Consider the following 19,298-nt stretch of genomic DNA (forward strand, 5'->3'; position numbering starts at 1 on the left):
GAGGTCGCGCTCATACATCTGGACGTTGCTGACAGAAACAATAGTTAGGGAAATTCTTGCACACTTTTACCAAATTGATTTTCAAAGTTTTCCCACGTTTTAAATTTATTGCCCTAGTCAGTACAATACATCACGGAATGGAGTTTGTTGTGGCTATATGCATGCTGGTAATTTATTGGCATGACTGAGTTGCTCTGTAACGTGCCGCGGTGGTTTAAGGACCAAACAAGTGTGCTTCTGGGCCCAAGGGCGCGGATTTAGACCCAGGTCACCGTTGTTGTGCTTTAGGTAGAGGCGAAAACGAAAACGCTCGTGTGTTGGATTTTGACGCTGTTAGTGATTCCAAACGGTCAACTCGTTTGTGATCAATCACCTTCAACAGCCCTCGTAGCGCAGGTGTAGCTTGATGACATTAGTAAAGCTTTGCTCCAACTGCGCAAAAGCTTAAGCCACGGTGAAGAATAGAAACAATCCAAGCTCCAGAATTACCTCAATAACCATTACTAAAGGCCTGTTAAAATGCTTTCAGAACAAGCAAATAAATTGTGCAGAACTTGTTTTCCCCAACTGAAAAAAGCACAGAATTTTTTCTATATTTCCTTGTTTTGTAAGGTATTTTTGCAACACGCGCAGTGACTGACTATCCCAAAAATTACAGCAAGCAGGAGTTTCGCCAAATTCTTCCTTTTTAACCACCTCCTCAAACATTTTCCGGATGTCACGCGGACGCTCCCCTGCTTCTTCTGATAAGTGCTGAATCCCGACGACATTCGCGTTAACTTCTAAGTGGAATGTTGATTTGGCCTGCAGAACGTGAGAGACTTGCCAATATAATGATAGGAAAATTATGGGGCCGGAAAAGCTGAGTTTTAAAGCAAAGTTTTCCACCCTTACCAGCCGATGGTTCCTTCGCGTCGTGCGGGACCAGAAACCCCAAGGCGCGGCTGAAGAGATCGATGGCGGTTTTCAGTCAAGGAGCACAGTTTAATGGCGCGACGAACTCGCCCACTTTCAAAGCGTTCCCTCCGTGCCGGTGGGGGCGACGGCGAGAACCATTCCGTCGGCTTTGTCGCCGGCTTTAGCTGCGGTTGTGTTGGTCCTGTTTTGGTGCAGCTTCGCGTTCATTGCGCGCTTTCTTCGCAGGGCTCCATTAACTTGTTCGACAGCTACTCGAGGGTAGCCCCGACCCCACGGAATTTAATGGCCGTTCGGTAAAGATACGTTAACGATTGGTTTGCAGGGTGGGAAAACAAAATGTAGAGACCACGTGCAGATATCTGGAAGCTAGTGAAACGCTACCTTTGACGCACTGCTTGCCACGAATGGGACTCCGTTTTCTAAATTGGTGAATACCAATTCGGCTGTGTTCTAAGAGGTATTTGAGAAGCCGAAAGGCGCAACTGGTTCTGATAAACAGCGATTATCAGAGTTCCCTCAGCTTTCTCGCAATTCTCACTTGCTAAACTGTTTATTTTAAATCGGTATGCATGAGAATTACTAAGCTCATGCCCCAATTGCTTCGGTGTCTGCGCCTGTGTCGCGTGGTGGTGCAGCCCTGCGCTAGCACATCAGGATGGTTAGGTTTTGCTGTCTAACCCTTCCACCGATGCTCCTCTCCGTTTTCTTTCTGCCGACCCATCGCTGGGCTACAGCGACGCCGTCCGCCGCTCTAGCCCAGCCGTGGCAGACGGTGCTGCGTTCGGGACACCGCGCCCGCGATTTCCTGGTAACGGCTGGCAGTGGTTCGCTCTTTGTAGAGCCGCATGTGTTATTTGAAGTGACGTCGCATGTGCAATTGTTGCGGGCATCGTTGAAAGTTTTGCTTTTAAACCACCTTCACAGGGTGGTTTGGAGAGATTTTTTTTTTCAATGCGCAAACAGCAAGAAAAAAAATTTGCTCAAGACGTCAAACTTCAAAAATATTTCGTCGCGTTAGGTATACTGTACAATTGTTTAAAGAAAACAAACAAAATATTTTACGACGGCCACATTTAAAAAACGAGCTCTGGCCAACCAGTTTTTAAATTGAAAGCGATGGTAGGTACATGAAACAAACACCTCTAATGGAACGCCCTGTAATTTACAACAGCGGGGAACGCTTTGAACGCTTGAACGCTGGTATTGAACGCTTTAAGAACAGCACTCGGCGGGTTTTTAAGTGCCCGCTCTTCTCCGCATCTGGTAAATACCATTTAAACAAAATCGTAGCACTCCATTTTTTTAGAAAAGTATTTTTGGTCGTTTACCCTGTTTCTGACATTTGAAAGCAAATCATGCACGTAATATTCGTGGGACAAAGTGGAATGAGGGATTAATTCGCCCATTTGAATCCCCGTCTTGTGTTTTCAGGAAATGTGTTGTATTGTCGGCGCCACTGCTCTCGAGCTGACTTTTCTCCTTGACGAGTATAAAAGGCTATGGCACCAACACTTCAAACTGCCATTCTTAGATAAGATAGGTAAACTGTTTTTCTGGCCTCTGCCAGGTCTGCGTTTCTTCATCGCAGGTGTCGCACATATTCTCCGGATATGCCGTCTTATTTTTGATTGCTCTACTTCAGAAAACAACACTCGAGGGAAAACAAGACGAGCTGATTTGCAGGGTTACGCGCCGGGGCGGAGCTCAAAATTGTTCTTATCGTAAAGAGACTCGCATAAAGAATCGCCTTTTTTGTTTGCAGACAGAGTTATCAAGGTTAGATAAGCATATGTTAAGTAGCTTTCGCAGGCTTTAGGTTTGGTCGAGGCATCAATTCACCATTTCGAAGAGAACATTTGGACTATATTGATACAGCCAAATGCGTATACAAATGCACGTAGAGGAAGCGCCTAGTGGTGACACCTAGCACCGGGAGCTGCTTTGAAGGTAGAGATGTCAATTTTCATGATAGTGTGAGGGAAGTGGAAAAAATACAGGTGTTTTTCTCTTTTCTTTTTTGAAAAATTTGAGTAACAGAAAAAGCGCAGATTGTGAACAGATCTACAAATACCCGAAAGTTCTATTAACTTGGATGCATCAGATGTGTAATCGAACGCGAAGTGTCCTTAGTTGATATCGACTGAACGAAGGCAACCTGAAAATTATTGTTGTAGTAAGGATAAAATAAATATGTTATAAATAAAAATATGTTCTGTCCGAATGGATTCTGAACCTAGGTTACCAGAGAAACATCCGAGATCAGTAACTACAGCACTGAACCGCGACCGTGTCAGAATAGAACAAGACTTATCCTGATCCGTGTCGCGGGATACGTTAGTCCTTGCACCACAAACCGCTCACAACTGTGACAGTGGGCCGTGCTACGTACGCGGGGCGCCGGTAGCAAACGAACTATACAAGCACAAATGTCGAAACGCGTCCAGGTCTTTCGAGTCAACCTACTGCGTCGCCCGATTGTGCCCGGTGCTTCTGGTATCATTCAGTCATTTTGGAAGACAGTTGGTGCAATGGCAGTGACATCGACATAAGTGAGTTACACTACTTCTTAGGTCCCTGTCAATGGTGATCTGGAGAGGCAGAGGTATGCTTGCCGCGTTAAATAGCGAGGCACGACTTAAGGTGTTTAGCCCACAATACACAGCATCGAAGAAGTTAAGACGTTTGCCATACAGTGATGCAACAGTGGTCAGAAATAAAAACGTAGTTATCCGTCTGTTAACCGCATGCTACGCTTAGAGTAATATGAGTAAATGGAAATCGAGGTTTGCCCACAATGTCCACTCATCTTTCCTCCGGAGGCTTACGTCGACGGGTGCCATTCGCCAGGTTCTCTGACGTAGCAGAGATACCGCCTGAAAAAGGCTCGTTAGCCTCACTGATTCACTTGTTTTCCCTAATATGCTCATTTGTTTAGGTCTTCTATGAAATTGTCATCGGGACATGCAGATTTCAATGGATCAAAATTTTATTTGATATTCACGGTTCCTGTAAATTTCCAGCCCCTCATTTTAAAAATATTGCCTATGGTACCGCAACTGCAAGGATCCACAACCTCTTCCCGCGAATATGGCCTCTTACACTCCATGGCCCTGCAGCACGGGCGTTGTACTTACACGAGAAGCCGTAGACATTCAACGCCACCAATCCGCCGAGCGCGCTTACGGTTGCCCGATGTTTGCCAAGTTTGCAGCGTCCTTTGCTTGCCCATTTTCAGGGAGTCACCAGTCAACCAAACCTTCGTATCGAACCAGCGCAACGGTTACTCTCCTGTGCCAGCTAAGCGCCTCTCAAAGCGAGCCTGCATGCCCGTACCTTCGCTGTATCTGAGCTCCTCCGTCATGACATGCGTGTGGAAAGCGTGCTGTTGTCTACCTTAAACGAAGCTGCAACACTCTTTTCAACAATAATTGAAATTAAATCCGTGCAGAACGTGGACAACCGGCATCTGGGGTACATATTATAGTTAAGGAAACGTACTAAAGCGAAAAAGTACTCTTTAATGCCCGTCAGATATTTTTAAAATTTTCTCAAAATATGTTTTCGTTACATGTTTTCGCGCTATTCCAATACTGGAATTACGTCACTAAGGCGGTTCAGCGGCTTTTTTTCGGTGGCAGCAAGGAACGCATTTGGTTGTGACTAAAAACACACGGCACCAAAGAACAGCGGAAGCCGTACCTACTGTGAGGAACAAATCACGCAGCGTCGCTCCGTGGAGGTAATGAGTATTGGCGGTGAGCGCGACCACGGGCGGCGCTTGAAGCGCGTCTTCGTGACGTCGGCTTAGGGATTCTCGCATTTGTCGTCTGCTTCACTGGGGTTGTCAACTGTCGTAGTATTGTTTTTTTTTTCAGTTCTTTGCTCAAAACGGTGTCAGCAATTTTTTTCTGTTTAGGTAGAACCCACTTATATTATGCTAGAAAAAAAATTAGCAGTGCCTTAGCTCGGCAATGCCAGGGTATACGTAGCGCGAGCTAAGCATGAACTCGATTTTCTTAGGTTTCCTGGTTCTCTAGGATTAGCTGATTATGCTTACTGTTGCTAAAACTAATTCCAATCCAATCCAATTCAATCGAATCCAGTCTAATCTAATCCAATCCAATCCAATCTAGTCCAGTCCGGTCCAGTCCAGTCCAGTCCAGTCCAGTCCAGTTCAGTCCCGTCCAGTCCCGTCCAGTCCAGTCACTAATCCTCGCGCAGGCACAGCACGGATCTCCAGGAGACACGCGAAACGGCTATCAAGCGGCTCCTGCGCAGCGTCAGACTTAGCTACTGCGAAACGGAGGCGCACAGCCATGCACTCGCCGGCGCTAGTGTGTCTGCCGTGGCTTTGACGTCCTTCCTCTGGAATGTGCAGACCGCCGAATCCGCAGACCCTATTCTCTACACAATCGTACTCCAATTTGATTGGATTGCAATAGAACACAATCAAAGCCAATCCAAGCAAATCCAATCCAACGCGATTCGATTCGATCCAAACCAATCCAATGCTCCTCGCGCTTGCGGAGAACGGCACTTCACCGCCCACATGAAACTGCTCAACCTCGGCCAGTGTAGCTTACGCTACAATATTGCAGCAATGGTTCTGTCAAAACGACATATTGTCATGTTTCAGATTTAAAAATAAAAAGGGAAATCTCCTTCCAGTTGAAGGGGGCATTTAGTTTGTTTTCAACATCCTTGATTTTTGCCACATCGAAATTCAGGAGTAACAGCAATACACGCCCAATCCTGCGTACCGAACACCTTCCAATTCAGGCGAATTAATAAAAAAAACTTCAAGAAAGATATTTTTGTTCACGCGGTCTTGAAAATCAAGAATGGGTGCAATAGGACAACTGTAACTTGAATTATACCTTCAAGAGAAATATTTCTGCCAAGCCATACAAACGGTCAGGCTACGTCATAAAACAGTTCTTCGAGCACTCACGGGATTGTATAGGCCTTAAATGGACAAAACACGATACATTAACAATTCTAACAGATCTAACAAACCTTGTTTCAATTAAAAAAAATCGCCTACTGGAGGTTAGCTTCTGATTTCAGCTGTGATTGTCATTGGCCATTCCCCTTGAATGTGTGCTGAATAACTTTGGGTAGGTAAATGAAATGGCGAAAACGGCCGTGTGGGGGTGACGTAAGTGCTTATCGCCTAAAATTAACCGTTTGAGCTGGTAAGTAAGAATAGGGTCCGGTGTTTAATAAACCCTTACATTAGGTAAACTGAACTTATAGACTGCAGACCTGCACAAAGGCGCTAATTTTGTTATACGTCAAGCTCCGGCACCCCATTGACTACATGTTTTCCTAAAGTTAGCACAATATCGGGAATTTATAAGTACTATGGGGACACCCTGCACCTGGATCAATGCCTCACTGATGACAATGCTATATTCCTCGACACTACTTGCACTTTATCTTGAATGTTTCGACTATTGGGAACGTTGTGAGTTCCGCGCATTCTGCAGACAATGGTAATATAAGGCGATATAGTGATGCCTCCACCGTGTTCTGAACCGGAAACTGCTAAAATTCCATCCGAACATTCTGCAAGTAATCAGCATGAAAGATATGCTCTATGCGGCACTTGTGAGGTAATACTAAGGAGATCATTTCCTCTAAGGTGCAATTCAGATATACCCTCATGTAGTCCTGGTATTACCGCGCGGTATTGGGCAATTCAGAAACACATATTGCGTAACACCAATAGCTCAGAAATGTGAAAAGAGATGGTGCGATCGTAGTGTTTTGATAAGCAGCGCGTATTACAATAAATGAATGTAGTTTAGTGTGCTGGGAGTTTTCTAGAACATTGTTTAATGTGATCGACAGAGGAATGCATGGTTCTTCGGTGAAAGCAGGTTTCTCGAAATATGTAAACGTGCAATCGGACTCTCCAGAAAAAAAAATTGCTCTAGACCGTTGGAACAATATGTAATGCCTTCATTGGTAATTAAAAAATGGCCTTGTTTATTCAACAGCCATTTTTAAAGAAAAAATCACATGTTGTTGTGTTTGTTTCTGCTTGGCTTTTAATGTTCTTTAAAAAAAGTTATCTAAAAAAGTAGAATATGCTATTTTTCCTTTTTCTTTAAAGTTTAATGTGTTTGTGGTGTTAAGAGTGTAATTGCTTGATGATCAGTAACATTTCCGTTGGCCTGTCTCCGGGATATGACCATGCAAATATATTTGGGGCATGTATTGTCCGAGGTGTCTCTTTCCTAGTTTTAATCCGGTCCAAGTCGCAGCGGTGCTGGGCAAGCGAAACACTCCTCCTCCTCCTCATTGTTTCTGCCACTCTGCCTCTTTCCGGTGCAACTTCAAACGCGCATGAGCGACAACGGTCGCAGCAGCTGCCGGAGCAACACCGGTGGCGGCGGCAGTGCGCTAGAGAAGCCGCAGTGCTCGCGTACGCGTCGTAGTATAAAAGAAATGTTGTGTCAGCGTTCTGAAGACCACAGAAGAGCTGTACTATGCCCTATCCACAGGGAACATGGGCAGCAACAAGTGATTTTGCTTCGTCATAGCAAAACATGAGACACTCCTTCGTAAAGGGTGAGGTTTATCTGAACGATAGCACTGGTGATATTCAAAGACCTGTACAACTACGTGTACCCTGTTCAATGTCAACTTATGCTATGCCGTATTGTACATCAGTGCTTATCATGGCACGTTGCGTTTGTGCTCAGTCGTATTTTCGTAGCATGAATAAAGGGTTGAAGTGCGATTTCGGCTGCCCTCTTACTCTCCGAGCAGCGTACGTGCGCCTGAATGGCTGCGCGCCGGTCTCGGCGAGGCCTAGCGGGCGGCGCAAAGGGCGCTGGGCCAGCAGCAGAGCGGCAGGAAGTGGGTGGAATAAAGCATCTTCCCGCCCCCCCCCCCCCCTTCCGCGCATCCTCGCGGTGTTGCCATGACAATTAGTACGCCTCCACGCTCATGATGGCGGCGACGTTGCTATGGCGATTACAACTCCCTTTTGCACGCCCAGGCTCGCCACGGAAGGATGTGGCGCTACGATCACAATTAGCATGGACGCTCGGTTGAAGGCAAAGATGCCGCCGACTGGCATCGGCGTGGTTCGTGGCTTAAGTGCGGAGATCGTTCCAGTCTAGGGCTGTTTGAATAAAGAAAGAATGAAGATGCGCACAAGTATGAACATGCGACAGGCAAACTGCTTTAGTGTGATTTATACGGCACGAGTGGCGGTGAGCACACGTAATGACAGCATTACCAAGAGATGAGTGATAAAATTGTAGTACAGATATATGCGGGCAGTATTGCCTGTTGTTGCAATATTTGGTAGGTTAGATTGAGATTTCATGTTGGTCATGATGGTGTGACATGAGTTGTCATTGAAAAAATCGGGCGGCACGATTTTGGACTGATTTAATGCTTGATGAAAGGTTAGATTGTGAGGGTCCCAAACTGAAGATGCGTACTAAAGTTTCGGTCGCACAAGAGTAGTATAATCTAGCATTTCAACAGCGACGGCGGCGAGTTTTTGGGTACCACGTGAGTAGCCGAGGACCCGGGCAACTTCATTTGTTATAGGTGTATTCTGAACAGACCACGAAAGGTTTTGAGAAAAGATAATGCCGAAGTACTTTTATGAAGAAACAGATTATATAACTGACCTACCCAGGAAGAAGTTATGTAATGGATATGTCTTTCGGCGATGGAAAGAAATGAGCGATGTTTTGTTAACATTTAGGGTCATTAGCCATTTCTCGCACCATTTCGCAATGAGAGTAAAATCTGACTGAGAGATATGGGCATTATGTTCGCTAATAATAGGACTTATCAGCAAAAAGCATTACGTCAAGAAGATCTTAGATAGCGTGTCATTAATATAAATTAGGAAAAGAAGAGGGCCAAAAACAGTGCGCTGTGGCACTCCAGAAACCACGGGTAACATAAGCGAGAAAAAATTGCTTAGTACGCACGAATCGATTAGTGTTAGATAAGAAGGATTTGAACCAGTTAAGAACAAGGGGTTAAGGTTTAGGCACGAAATTGTTTGGAGCGGCTGCTTATGAGAAACTTTGTCGAAAGCGTTTTCGATATCAAGAAAGAGGTCATCTACAGGTACAATAATTTCCACACTGGAACAGATATAGTTAACAGTTTGTGCTGTGTGTCGCATGATATTTCTTTTAAAAAGCCGAGTTGGTCCGAGTAAGAGAAATGATTGCAGGTCCAGAATGTAACCACGTGCAACTAAATGATGTGATCCTTTAGTTTGGAACAACTGAGAGATATAAGTCTACAGTTAGTAGGGAATGACGATGAACCCTTTTTTGGAACTGCAGCAATCTTACCAACTTTTCAATCTGATGGTGCCACTCCAGATGACAGTGATTGCTGAAATATGCATGACAAAATGACACTCGTGAGGTTTTTTTTTATTTTAGTACGTTGGAGTTAATACTACCAACACCAGAAGATAAGGTTAGTTCGATAGACTCAATGATTTTCATAATACCTATAGGTTGAAATGTTAACTTCGGTATAACGGTATGGGAATAAAGGGCATCATCGTTGGGTTCAACAGCGAAATTGGAACAAAAGGTGGTATTCAGCGTTTGAGCAACGAGATGGTCGGGTATAGAGAGGTTCTCTTCGTCACATAGGGATGACGGCTTTCGGTGCTTATGAATAATTGTTTTCCAAAATTGGCGGGGATTATTACAAAGAATTTAATGCAAGATAGTTGCGTAGAAGTCGCGCTTTGTTTTAACAGCGACTGCTAACAATCGCTTTTTCTGTACGGTAATTGAACCAGGCATGGTCACAATTATTCCCTTTTGCAATCAGATAAAGTATTTTCTTTTTGTTGTCAAGGCGTTAAATGTAACATTAAACCATAGGGATTACGTCGTTGAACTGTTGGGATGGTAAGAACAAGCTTTTCAATTAGTGGATGCATTGTATTTGTGAAAAGGTACCAGCTTTCTTCAACAGAACGAGTATGAAAATTCGACAGGAATACAGAGCATAAATTGGGTAGTCCGTCATTAATAGCATCGCAGTTGTCTCTATCATACAAAGTTAAGTGTTTCTTTGTTTTTATCGGTCCTGTTATTTGTGCCTGATACTAAGCGGCCAGGAGCTCCTGATCACTAATCCCTGGCAAGTTCATCAGGCTTAAACGTTTATCCGGGTTGGAGGCGAACACAAAATCTAGTTTGTTAGAAGAGAGAGCTGTTCGTCTGGTTGGGGAATTTACGAATTATGATAAACCAAATGTTAAGCAAGTGCTAAGAAATTTTGATTCAAGATTTTCTTTACACATCGTTGATGATAGATCACCTGTAAGAGCAAATTTAACATACTATGTCTCATGTATAGCTATTGGTAATTTTTTATAGTATTGAGCGCGAAGTTCGCAAAATTAAAATGAAATGAAAATAGCTTAAAGTTTTGTATCAGGTTTTAATAAAATTAGTATGGCATTTTAAATTCTCTTTGTTTTTACACCACTTCTCCAATTTGTTCATGCCGCTCAGTAGCCGCGTTTACATAGATGCGACAGAATGCTGCAGTAGGCTGTCACATTTCCTAGCGCATACCGAGTAATTCAACGCGCTAGCGTCTAAATGTAGCGCATTAGCCTTGGTGCAATGGTGGCACCATGCGGCGTCGCACATCGAAGGGAAAGAACGTTTCTAGCGCTTCCGGCGGGGATGGTTGACGTTTTTTTTTCTCGGTCTGTATTTTTGGGGTCTTACACCCAATTTAGACTGTCTAAAATGCAAAGCTGCGTTTGAAGGCCTTACTTTTGTTGTCAACATAATTCCTAATGCGATGCGCTGGCGTTTACATGCGTTTAGAAAGTCGAATTACGCGTCGCGGTTCCTCTTGTAAGGCGCAATAATGCGACGCGCTCTCCCAGCGCATTAGTCTCGTTCACATGGGTGCGATGCGCTAGAAATTTGATGCGATGCGATGCGATGCTCTGGATGTCGCCTTCATGTGAACACGGCTTAGGCTCTCTCAGTGCCTCCCCTCACTGTTGTTTCATGCATCGCCGCCAAGGTCCTACATCTCCACCGACGCTGTTACGTTCGCCTCTGATCCCGACAACGTGAACGCCGGTATCATACATTATACGATTTGCATTTCAAGCGGGTGCTTTCAATGAGTGCAGGTGGCACACCCGCCGCTGCGCTCGCTAACTCCACAGTCTGTCTCCCCATTTCATCGCAGGAGCGTTCCTTAGTCGGTAAGACGGCGGGCTTTCGCTCCGTTTCTCTACGCGAGTGGTGCTTCGATTCCTGGCGGCGCACGTTATATCTTTTATTTCGCCGGGGATTTTTCTTCTGCTTTTGCAATGAAGGGAAGCTGAAGGTAGGCGATTACCGAAAATGAAGTGCTAACTGTAGCGCATGACAGAAAAATACAATATTCCAATGCCCACTATGCTAAGCGGCCGCCGAGAAAAATGAATACATTAGACATGTAATAATTCGTCTGGAACAAGGTATATTCATGTGTCGTTAATATGGACTCTTTCAATGTGGACATCCCGCAATAAGGACGAAATTTTCGGCGACCACTCTATCGACATGCAGCTCTGCCTCGTTAATATATAAACCCGCAGTCAGGACCACGGACGCCTATTTTCCCGATAAAAGGGTGAAATAAGGGCATTTGTGTTCGCTATTAGAGACATAGGTCCACAGAGTTAAAAAACAAACAAACTATAACTTCCAAAGGGCCAGGCGCGTACCAGGAGTTAACAGTTGGCCGAACACTACAAAGACGGAGCGTGATTTTGTCTCGCAATGCCCTTCCTTGCACTACAATTCAATGAGATCGAAAACAGTCGTGATCGGCAAACAACACTCTAGGCCTGTAGCAACAGGGTGATAACCTAATTTCCCTAGCAAACAAGATTTCCAAGGGCGGCATACCCCAGTATGAGCATGTCCTAAAACGCAGGTTAAGATAACTTCACGATAACTGTTCATGCTTATTTTCGCTACGCTTAAAACGCAAGGCTTCACGCTTCCCTTGGGACTTTCGCGGAGGCAATGGATGGTGTTAAGCTGAAACGGATCAAGCTATCCACTCATCTGAAGAAGGAACTATGCTAATTCAGAAGTTGGGTTCCTTCAGCATCTGTTGATTATGTGCAAGGCTTGGGCTGGCGCATAACCCCAGATGAAGAAGCACTGATCTCCTTGGGAATACAGGAAGAGATCAACGTTCCGGAGACTGTGGAAGAGGACCAGATCCTGAGCCTGTCGGCGGATCCGCTTAAGAGTCATATCAAATCTAAGAAGTCTACTCCGTGAGAAGGCTCCGATGAAGAAGAGATACCAACTGCTTCTCAATTCCAAGTTTGCCAGGGCTCGAACAACGCTATAGCATCACTTAAACACGAGGAACACTAGGGACACTCTGAAAGCGCACTTTAAATGCGCAGCGCTCTGCGCTTCATACCCGCTACGGTAGCATCGAAGGCATAAGTGCAAACCTTTATTTCCTATCATTTTGCCTTCCATGGTTTCTTCGGGAACAAATTTTCTTAATGCTTGAGTCTATGGCCTCGACGCGTTATTATGGACCACTCAGGTATGGAGAAACTTTTTTAGGGAATGCAGGCCTTCACATCAACGAGAAAGACCTGTACTGTTGAGATACATTCTGCCTACATACACCTTCACGTCTTTTGCATGAAATGTTAAGATACGACGCAATGCCGTTCGAATCCTTTTTCCATTACGTATGATTCTCTAATCCGTTAGGGGTCTGAAGCAATCGCTTATTTATTCAGTCAGCTGCTTTCCAGTGCTCGGAAAAAAATTCCAGACACACCAAAGTAGTATAGGTTGCGAGGTATATGCAAAAACAAATTGTTTTAAACTCGAAAGTATCTGCCCGTATTGTGTGCACCGCTGGTTTTCTAACATCCCTTCACTTAGGCGGTTCCGGGTATGATGCCGCATGCAAAGCAAGGATTGACTTTGTAGAAAAATTGTCGCATAGGTGGTAGTGGGTTTATTTTGCGCACGGTAACAAAATCGCCCCCCAGTTTTCCGCGTAGAAATGTACGCTTTTCGTTCTATCATCATCGCCACAACAATCATCCTCGTCGTAGTAGTAATCGTCCTCATCGTCGCCGTCCATCTATTAATCCCCATCATTTTTGTCATTTTCCTTTGGGGCATTTTATTCATCTTTCTGGTACTATGAATGAAAGCCTGGTTATCACATTGATTAGCCCTATACACAAGCTAACAGTAAAAATGAGTTTAACAAATCACGTGGATGCCACTTGAGCAATTACAGCGGTCAAATTTCTCCTGTTGTACTGATTAGGGTCTGTAACACACATTGCTGAGTTGAATGTCAACACCCTTCTGATAGCTCCGCCTTTAGCCAGAAGAGCCATGGAGCTGTGGTGGTCCATGGGTTTTGTGCTGATCTCGCCTTCGCGAGCGCCCTGGGTAGATTCTTACGCATCGAAAAACTTACGTAATGTTGTCTTCAACACAATTGGTTATATCGTCTACAGCAGGATTTCCAAGGCATTGGTCGCAGTCAGGAAAATATATTTGCTTTTTTTTGGTCCTGTGATCATATGACAAGCTCATGTGCCACCTGAAAGCCGTTCTCACCTGCCTACGCAGGTGAATAGCCACCCCCGAACTTAATACGAACTCAGCCGGGCAGATCTTCGATCAAAATAGTTACTTAATCTACCAATATGTATGTGTCTATGGTGCGCATCTCGTACATGGCAAACATAGTAGGAACAAACAACGATGTATCGAAAAAAGCCGTTTTCTTTTTTTTTTGCAACAATGTATTTGAAAATGGAAAAACTTGATTGCGTTCAACCCTTAAAAGAGCAACACTTAAACCCATTTCTTATTCCATAGGTACGTACCACTTTGATTGAAATCTTATAAATCATCCAGGCAAGAAAATACCTCTGCGTTGCTTCTTTCAGTTATAAGCACAAGGCAAGAAAAGAAATCACGCATACTGTGTCCACATTATAAACGCCTTCTCAAATCACTTACAGCCCACCCGAATACAGAATACAGTTGAATACAGTTGAATACAGAAAGAAAGGGCTTTATTGGTAAGATGAAATTTGTGCATTCTTAAATGCGCAAGGAAGATTGTCCCGAGAAAAGTTTTATCTTCTAGGAGCTGGAGCGAGAGCACGCTGCAGAAAAAGCAGTCGGGTGGGCAGCCAACGCCAAGGGAGGGTGTATGCGGAATGAAAATTTCCCTATTTGGCGACAGCATAAAATGCACTAGAGGTGCGAACATTCGAAAGTGAATAAACCTTTCGGTTTGTCTGGTGACTTCAAACTTGACAAAATGACTGTTTCTTTGCAGGAAGCCTTTAATGAAATGGCCTTTCGCATTTTGTTGCAGTTTCATTTTGACAGCATCATGAAAATGTATCTCTTCGCGAAATTGGAATGAATGTTTTCCTCATCAAAATTATCTGAAGAAGCACCAAATTTGGTTTTGTATTGTTGTGGCTACAGTTTTGCTAGATGTTTTTAAATTTATCTTGGAAATTTCTGTAATCTAGGTGCTGAAGGTATTAATATTCTCGTGGGGCGTAATCGTGCCCAAGTAACAATATTGTCTTAGAGTGAAGGTTCACTGACTTCCGAAGCCAACCCGCGACTTCAAGGCGTATTGGCTAGACATTAGTTATGTTTCATGGCTTCGACGTTCGATTATTTTGGTGATATTTTGTAAATGTATTGTGTGATACATACAACCTGGAATTCTGGAGTCCGGCGGCATTCCAAAGTCATGGCGTATTTCTACAGCGTGGAGTCGTGAAAACGAATGGTTTAAAAGAGTTTTGGCGTTCTGGCCGGGCTGTGAATAATATTTAGGGGTTTCCTTACTTCTTTTCTCGTTCCAAACATTTTAATCGTGAAACTCTGAAGTTGCGTGATCATTTCTAGATACTTTAGTATGCCAAAATGAAGCACTCAGGGGTGTACCGCTTATTATATTGTTGAAGCCATGACTGCCCTAAATTAACACAAAAATTTTGGTCTGTGTTTCTGTGTTTTGTCTATCTGTCGATTCCTCAGAGCATACTCCCATCATAAAATTTAAGCAAGGGCTGGAAAAGGATTATATACAGGCAAAAGCGCCACAGACAAGAATAAACGTGTGGCGGGAGTCCATTGCTTATTCGAATAAATTCTCATGCGCACTGGGGCAAGAAATGAGTATAACCAGTAGCGCACGTGTTTTTCAGTTTATAATGCACGCTGGGGTAATGTTTGCGGTATAGAAAGCGACAACACCACGCCAAAAACGTCACAGAATGGCTCCAGCACGTGCTAGATAAATGCCACCACAAAAACAGAGCTCTGAGCTTGGCTGTTAAAGGCAGACGAAGAAAAAAAAGGTATAGAAATGGATTCGTGCTACCTCAATACATGGGGCATGAGCAGTGCGAAGGCGGGAAAATTGAATAGGAATAATCAATACTCTATTATAATAGAGTGAACATAAGGAGAGCGAGGTGGGACAAGTCGAGCGTGAAGAGCGGGCGCGGGAAGCCGAGCAGGAGCTACGTGGCAGGTGTGGCAGGACTGTATCGTCTTTGGGCAACATTTGCAGTGAAGCAAGCAGATACGCTGCGTATTTTTATTCGAAGACGCTCAATGGTGAATGTTTTAAGAAAGTGAATTAACCGTGATTTTCCAGTATCTGCACTGCCAGTGAAGATGGTTTTGTCAGAGGCCAATCGCCTAGTTATGAGATGTGGGAACCACTGTCCCTACAACTCTTAATACGTCCTACGTTAGCATGGATATTCCCGTATGCGCCGTTTAGCAACTAATGTTTTCCTTTTCACAGACGTGCTCGAGCAGAGTCAAGCAATCTGCAGTTACATTGCCAGATGTTCTTGCTTATTTCTTGGGCTTTACGTACTGAGGAATTAGAGCACATTTTTGGGACTTTTGCTGAAGAAGAAATGGCATTCAAAAGAGGCATTCTTTCCGCACAAGGGTCATGCTCGATTTGATGGCGCGAATTGGTCCACGACACACTGGCGTGTACGTAGGTCGCGATTTCGATGTTGGAATGTGAATTCTTGCATGGCCCATGGGTGTATGAATGTGCATTAACAAGTCCACTACACTATCTAATTACCGTCAAAACAAAAAAGTGGCATTTTAAACTGATGTGGCATCTATGACACCAGAAATTGTGACGTCATTACGACAGTTCGAAACACGGCTAAGATTGTTGCCTGGTCAAATCATACTTCTTTTCTCAGATGAAACTAAACAGGACATCTTAAAATTTACTGATTATATAAACAGGCAAATATGTGAGTGCAGTTTTGATTCTGTGTACCAGACTTTTTTAACGCTCCATTAAGGCAACCAATACGAACAAACCACTTAAAAGAAGGAATAATAATTAGTGCCACAAAAGGCAATATCGCGTGCGAATCAAATATGATAAGCACTTGTGCCACAGTGATAAAAAAGCAAGAATCTGTAACTTTTTTCACGTAAGCCGCTGAGTCCTGACATGCCCCGGCGTACTGCAATGCTGGACGCCCCACCAAAATGTCAGATTTGCCTAGGAATATGTTTGTACCTTGTGCAATCCCTATATGATGCCAAAACTAACAGTAACACTGTCCCGTGAAGAAACCACCCACAACAACTAAACATAACTACATGAAACAAGAACTGATATGACCTAAGATAAAAAAAATAAAAGTTACGACAGAACTTTCCGAAAAATACGCGAAAGCGTACATCGCAAGCCCACTTATACTATTATATTCTTCAGGGACGACTTCTAAGAAGCTCATGGGAAAATGAATTCTGAGAGACAATAAATGGTTCTCACGTTTATCCTAGCAGAATCCTGACATTTTGTTTAAAACTGCGCCAATATCTAAGTCTAAATGTAGATCGGTAGTGATGATGCCCACATCTGTTTCGAATTAATCCTCTCTAGTGGGATATATACGTGGCGTGTAATCTTCGCGTAATAACGACTTCCGTGGTTCCAACTGCGGGGGCTTGTTTTAGCCGCAGTTAACGTCTAATTTGTGGTTGTTGTGCGGTGTCTTAAAAGCGAGGGTGTTCTTCGTGAAGGCTTTAACGGGACAAGGCGGTATACACAGACGCAGCAATGTCGAGAGCGTATAGCTTGCGACGACAAAGAAAGCCCAATGCACACGCGCGCTATATAAAACTCTTTCTTTGAGGAGACATTTACATAGGCAAAGCTATTCTATACTTCTAAATCTAGTGGAAATGTTTTCATCAACATTGTTGACGAGAAAATAACCATTACGCCTACCACAGGGAAGAAATCACTACGTAGGTAATATTTGCATTGAAATTTAAATAAAAGTACATGGCTGCGTCATTTTTGCGATCGGAAATACAAAAATACGCCTTGAACTTATTTTCCATCTTACTCATGTGGACCCCAAAGAGTGGAATGTTGACCTCTCATTCAACGAACACCAAACGGTGCAAACACGGTGGCTTGTGTTTACGGCTAACGGTGCCGACAATCTAAACGTGCCATTTTCGCAATTAGCAGTCGTTTCGTAAGACACAGAAAAGACAAGAAATAAGAAAGCACAAGGTGACGCCACGTACTCTTCGGGATACCACAGTTCATGACGTCACGAAAGGCGGAAGCTCATTGGAGAAGCATGTGTATATGATTTTCTGCAAGTGAGAGAGAGATGAAACGTTTATTTGAATTGAAAGGTCTTGATTGAACTAGGGTAGGTTCCCTCCTTCCAGGGCCCCTGTTTCCTCTGCCCCAGTCTTGGCCCTAAAGATCAGATACTTCTGAACCCCAGGGTCAGAGCTGGTCAGAGCTGCCTCCCATAGCTCATAAAACTTGGTGTTGGTGTTTACTGAGGGCCATATAGTACGACAACCCCAGGATGCATGGAATAGGGTGGATATTTCACCGCACTTATTACATGCGTTTGTGAATTTCTCGGGGAACATCTTCGATAGCCTGAGGATGTTGGGATAGGTGTTCGTCTGTATTTGTCTAAGAGACTGATGCTCTGCAGCTGTTAAGCTTTTATCTGGTGGAGGAAAGAGAGCTCTGGCTTTTCTTTGAATGTTGAGTCGCTCACCGAAGGTATTTGGGAGAGGGGTGAGTAAGCTAAGACTACTGGCTGAGCGGTTAGTAAGTTCTCGCGCAGCTTGGTCTGCTCTCTCATTACCCTCAAACTCCTCATGTCCCGGTGTCCAAATGATATTTTGGAACTTTGTGATATTTACAGGTAAAATTTTTGTGAGCCTTTTGTGGATTCGGCCATTTATAATGTTTTGTACGGATTTCTTAGAGTCCGTAATTATTTGGAGGATTTTTCCTTCGAATTCTCCATACCTTACGGCCAATAGAAGGGCGCCAGTTTCGGCCTCCTCTGTGCTGGTGTTCGTTAATGTGAGACAGTCCCTGATTACTCCTTCTTGGTCGACGATGACTAGGGAAGCATTGGTCTTGTCGTAAAAGCCAGCGTCTGTATATACAACGTTTGGGTTTTTTTCCAACTTTCTGCGTAGGAAATTCACCCTGGCTTTCGTTCTGTCTTCATGTAAGTGGGGGTCCATGTTTCTTGGAATGGGGAGCGCTTTCAATTTCTCTCTGGCGGCGTTGCTTAGGTCTTCTTTGTCGATAATTGATTGTACATCTAACCTGGAGCCTACTCCTTGCAGAATGGCCCTGCCAGCTCTTGTCTTTTGCAGCCTTTCCTTTTGTGAAACAAGGGTAGCTTCACAAATTTCTTCAAAAGTGTTAGACACGCCGAGATTCGTGAGTTTTTCATTTGCCGTGTAGTTGGGAAGACCGAGAGCCGCTTTGTATGCAGTACGCAATATAACGTTGGCCTGTTCCTTTTCCTGCCTGTTTAGAGTGAAAAGGCAGACTGTAGGCAACCCTGCTTACTACTAAGGCCTGCATGATACGCAAGGTTTCTTCTTCTTTCAGCCCTGCTCTCTTTTTGGTTATCCTCCTAACTATCTTGGCAATTTGCAGCGTTGATTTTTTAATTTTTGCAATTGTAAAGTTTGCTCTGCCATTGCTTTGAACAATCATCCCAAGGATTCTTACTTTATCTGTCTCTGCTACTTCGTGGTCCCCAACCTTGATTTTTACCTCCCCTGGGCTCCTATATCTGGCGTCGTGGACTCTGATAACTTCGGATTTTTCTGGTGCGCACTCTAGGCCGATATCCCTTGCCAACTTTTCCACCCAGTTCGTGGCTTCTTGGAGTGCCTCTTCCTTTTGAGCCAGGGAGCCTTTAGTGGCCCAGACGGTTATGTCGTCGGCGTACAATATGGAACCTATGTCGGGGATGT

The sequence above is a fragment of the Haemaphysalis longicornis genome, unplaced genomic scaffold (assembly GCF_048455015.1).
Source record: "Haemaphysalis longicornis isolate Haplotype H1 unplaced genomic scaffold, Haemaphysalis longicornis Haplotype H1 scaffold_8, whole genome shotgun sequence".
Classification (NCBI taxonomy): Eukaryota; Metazoa; Arthropoda; class Arachnida; order Ixodida; family Ixodidae; genus Haemaphysalis; species Haemaphysalis longicornis.